The sequence below is a fragment of the Penaeus vannamei genome, chromosome 3, assembly GCF_042767895.1.
Source record: "Penaeus vannamei isolate JL-2024 chromosome 3, ASM4276789v1, whole genome shotgun sequence".
In the NCBI taxonomy this organism is placed as follows: domain Eukaryota; kingdom Metazoa; phylum Arthropoda; class Malacostraca; order Decapoda; family Penaeidae; genus Penaeus; species Penaeus vannamei.
Genome location: NC_091551.1, coordinates 40044239 through 40049081, shown reverse-complemented (window position 1 = coordinate 40049081; position 4843 = coordinate 40044239). Strand labels below are relative to the sequence as shown.

The window sequence follows — 4843 nt, the reverse complement described above, 5'->3', positions numbered from 1 at the left end:
TGGAAATAGCGACCGCTGTGGATAATAAAGTGCGCAGGGGAACGCTGTACATATGCAAACTGCTGAACTTTACTGTGCGAGAAAAATTCAGAGAATGTTCGCTTGCTCCCGAACGCTCCCCAAGTCGCAATTATACAATTATGAGCAATCGCCATACTTTGCTAATGACTATACTGCATACTTAATTGCAAGAAAGAACATTAAAATTACATTACTAAAGCGAAGTTGCGTCCATTTTGTGGTGTTCAGCAAATTTACGGAAAATGGCCATTTTCATCCTCTTCTTACGCAGCAAGTGTCACCATAATGCGCGACGCAAGGAAACGGAGGCTTTTTACTCATTACAAAGGAGGAGCTCTTTTATTGTTTCTCTAATATAAGCGACCGTGATACAGGCCCGAGAGGCAGACTTCGCTACTTCGTAGACAACCGCCGCGCACTGAAAACGGGGGTCGAGTTCCTCCCAGGCTTCACTCGCTGAGTAGGAATCCGAATACGACGTTAGGATAGGAGAATGTCTGCTGAGTATTAAACTTTCTCCAATGATAAGTCGTCTCTTAACGTCCTGTTCTGCACTCGCGTTCTTCTCTCCAGAAGCTCTCAACAACATCCTTCATTATAACCAGTTTACACTCCATCGGCGGATCTCGCCAGGCGGAGGAACCACTTAATCACGTGACCGATAATGAGCTCTGATGAAAAATGAATTGTGAATGAATCATGATTTTTTTTCTTCCTTGGCCACTGGTAGTAAGGCCTTGAAGGAGAGGCGGCTAATGCATAAGACGTGTACTGCGTCCGCTATTAATAGGCAGATATTTCGTGTAACCAACACTCCTTTTTGTGTGTTATGTGTGAGGAAGGAAGGACGGGGTTGGCTTCCGACAGTGCGTGAAGAAGGGGAGGTGGCGTTTGTGTAGGGACCGTGATGATGGCAGCGACCGTGAGAGCAATAGGTGGTGGGGACACGAACAGTGCTGGGGGGTTCGGAAAGGCAAAGATCGATGTATTTTCTGATCGATTTTTATCTTATGTGAATGCATAATGTTACACAGTATGTGTATAAAAACTGTACGCATGAATATTTGTATGTTTATTTACATGTTATTGAAATGTGTGTATGTGTGTGGGGGGGGGGGCGATAAGAGCTCGGAACTAACTCTCCTTAAGATAGCTCAGCTACTGAGGGATAATTAGCACGAATGACCCAACAAGGACAGAGAAAGATGCCAATACGAGAAACGTAATCAAAGAGTACAGTGGGGAAAATGAACTTACATGTGCGGATACAATAAACAGAAGAGCTAAAAACAAGCAAACAAACAAACAAAAAACATGTAAATGAATAAAAAAATAAGAGAGTGAACCAAATAAAAATATATATACGTTGATAAAATACATTTTTTTCTAAACCTCCAAATCTTTCCCCCTCCTTTCTCCAGCACCGTCTCCCTACCCACTCACCCTTCACACAAAACTTCTCCTTTCCTTCCACCCTGCTCAGACCTCCTTAGCGCCCCCTCAAAACAAAGAGAGGGGAAAAAACTCGAATGATATCACCATCGCCAAATGAACCGCCTCCACCGCCCGACCATTTGCACAAGAGAGAATAGTCTGTTATTTCCTTCTATTTATGAAAGAAGCTCCGTTTTGGGCGACAAGACTTTGCTTTTTAAGGCTAAGAGAGTGATGCCGAGTCCTATGTTAATGAAAAGGGAGTTGTAATTTTTTACGGTCACGTGGTGAAATAGGGAGGACGGGAAGAAAATGAAAGTTACAGTTGTTAAATAAGAAGTCATAGAGGAGGTGAAAGATGAGAGAGAGGGCGCTGGGTATATTTGCTGAAGTGTGAACTATATTATCGTGCCGTTATTTTTCTGTGTGAAGTCCTGACTCGTTATGCCTTTCGTCATATATAATCTCTAAAATGCTGATAGGTTTATATATTTTTATGTGAATCGTCGTTTAGTTGTATGTTTGTCGTGTTTTTATTTGTTTGCGTGTGTGTGTGTGTGTGTGTGTGTGTGTGTGTGTGTGTGTGTGTGTGTGTGTGTGTGTGTGTGTGTGTGTGTGTGTGTGTGTGTGTGTGTGTGTGCGCGCGCGTATGTGTATTTGTCGTTTATGTCGTATTTTTCTATTGTGTATGAATATGTGTATGAATGGTGTGTGTGTGTGCGCGCGTACATGTTTGTGTGTGTTCGCGTAAGAGAGAGAGAGAGAGAGAGAGAGAGAGAGAGAGAGAGAGAGAGAGAGAGAGAGAGAGAGAGAGAGAGAGAGAGAGAGAGAGAGAGAGAGAGAGAGAGAGAGAGAGAGAGGGGGGGGGGGAGTGCGATCAGAAATGCTGATAAGTTCACATAATTTGTAAATTGCATTGTGTCTTTGCGTAAATGCGTTTGGGAATGAGTGAGAGACAATGAAAAAGTGACTCGAGTGAAAAAAGTGCACAAGTGCAGCCGATTGCGACTGTAGGCACCTATTTAAATGGCATATCGCTAAATATGATATTCTTAATGTTAATTTAGACGTCGATATATCTTATACACGTGACTGATATCATAGATCCTACCGAGATTAGTGAGGTTAAATGTCACTGTGGCGTGCAGGCTCTAAGTACGGTTAAGTATGATTACTTCAACAGGGGGATGACCTTTAAGGTAACTACAGCACTCAAGAGAATATATTTTAATGTAATTTGTATGTTTGCGTGTACGAAATTACCAGTAAATGCGCCTGTAAGTTGTTGAACTCAAAGTATTTCTGTGATAAATGTATCCCAGCTTTATAGCTAAAGTTTAAATGATCTAAACCTCGGACAAGGATTAAAACCCGTGGAAAACTGATTTACTGCTTATGACATAACTAACCTACCTTCACGTTTTCGGTTGTAATTTATAATACGGTTTCATAATGATGTCAGTTCTTTTGAGAGAAAAAAACGTAATTTAAACCAAAAGAAACAGTGCCATACTCTAAAAAACGAAACTACTGCAACATGTTTATATGGCCTACTTACACCGACCCGACCGTTGTTGATTTCCGTGAAGTTAACTCGAGTATATTCCTTAGGTCGTCGAGAGATCGTCCTTTTCTTTACTCCAGGCGGACAAACACATTACATCCCGATGATTATAGTAGAACCAGAACACTGTAGTCACGATAATTATTGACAAACCACCGAAATTTGAGACCGCAATGCACTTCGCACACCACAATATTGAAAACTGAGAATTCGCCACATTTCCCGCCAAAACAACAAAGCATCATCCGAGCAACTTTCGTCTTTTCTTTTCATTTTATTTAAATAAACTAGACAAGTACCTTTTAATCCACTACTATTTATGAGTAAATCCATATTTGTTATAATGATTTATGCTTTTAGTGGCAGAATTTGTTTTATTCTTCTATATGTCAACGGATGAATGAAACTGATTTGTTTTATGCCACGTCAGAGCAGGAATTTTACTTCTGTATCGGTTATGAATAATCTATAGCAGTTGTGAGATATCATATTTTCTGATGGGCATATCTGTATATCATGATGACAAGACTATCGTATATATATAATGGTAGGCATATGCCATTTGATAAACATTAATATTGCCATCAGCTGATGATATTTTCCATCATGATAAGAATGGAACAGTAAGGTTAACTTCATCTGTATATATAACAAACTGAGTATGTTATATTTAACCACAATATTACTTGATATCTATTCGAAATATCTCCCATATACATAAGATAAAATAGATGTTTAAAAATCCTGTCTACTCCACATTATTTATACAAACTACAGGACAGAGCTGATCGACCAGGCTTTCGTTACATCTATTCTCCAGCCACGTCACCTCAAGCCACATGCGTGCCACGTTAACAGGAGATAAAATGCGTGAGGCTGAGGTCCGGCGTGTTGTGGTGGGGATTTATCAGTTTGGTGACAAGGGCACAACATGCAATTAATGGCATTAGCGATGTGCAGTGACGCTGATTGCCTCACGTGGCCCTTGTTAGTGTGTGATGGTTAGCACATCATTCTGTGGGAGTGTATGAGAGGGAAATGGCGTAGGGCAAGATAAGGATGCTAGGATGAGACTGAATCGAAACGAGAAAACGAAAATAGAATGAAAAGGGAGGAGACAAAATGAATAAGAAAACTAATAGCCAGGTAACCTAAACCGGACAATTGTTTTTCCTTTTTATTTATATTATTCTCGTTTTTTTTCTTTTTTTCTTCTTCATAAGCATAATACCGAAAAATGTAAAGAAATGAGGACAAGCAGCTGACAACGAGTAAGCTCTTGCTAATAATAATTTCAGGATTTCATGTTTACATTTGTCAACACTAGGAAGACATTTTCTCGCACCTGCATACTGAAGCACATGCAATACCACTTTTTTTAAGTACAATCAAAAATGTTGATTTGACAAAAAGAGATTTTAAACACATATATTAAATGTGTGTGTGTGTGTGTGTGTGTGTGTGTGTGTGTGTGTGTGTGTGTGTGTGTGTGTGTGTGTGTGTGTGTGTGTGTGTGTGTGTGTATGTGTGTGTGTGTTGCATGTATGTATATGTATACTGGTATCTATATTTGTGTGTGTGTGTGTGTGTGCGTGCATGAGTGTATGCATGCTTCTCATTAGATGCAAAAACGTTTTACGTAAGATAATCACCAAAATAAATTTCAACTTCAAATGTAACTGTCAGTGAATTCCATTATCTTGTATTCGACAACTTGTTTGCTTGTTCGTTAAGCATTTCTAAAAAAAGTAGCTGGTCTTGCAACAAGGCGTGGACGAGCGCCCGCATGCACACAGATACAATACATACACCGGCGTATGCATG

General features: G+C 40.0%; 1 long non-coding RNA gene across 1 annotated transcript in view; it reads right to left on the bottom strand.

Annotated features, from left to right (window-relative positions):
- The window catches only part of LOC138866336 (uncharacterized), a 463818-nt gene extending 460624 nt beyond the window's left edge, over positions 1-3194 (bottom strand). Inside the window, exon 1 of the long non-coding RNA XR_011399557.1 lies at positions 3014-3194. This is a non-coding gene — a long non-coding RNA (uncharacterized lncRNA). The remainder of the gene's footprint in view (positions 1-3013) is intronic.
- Positions 3195-4843: the final 1649 nt, after the last annotated feature.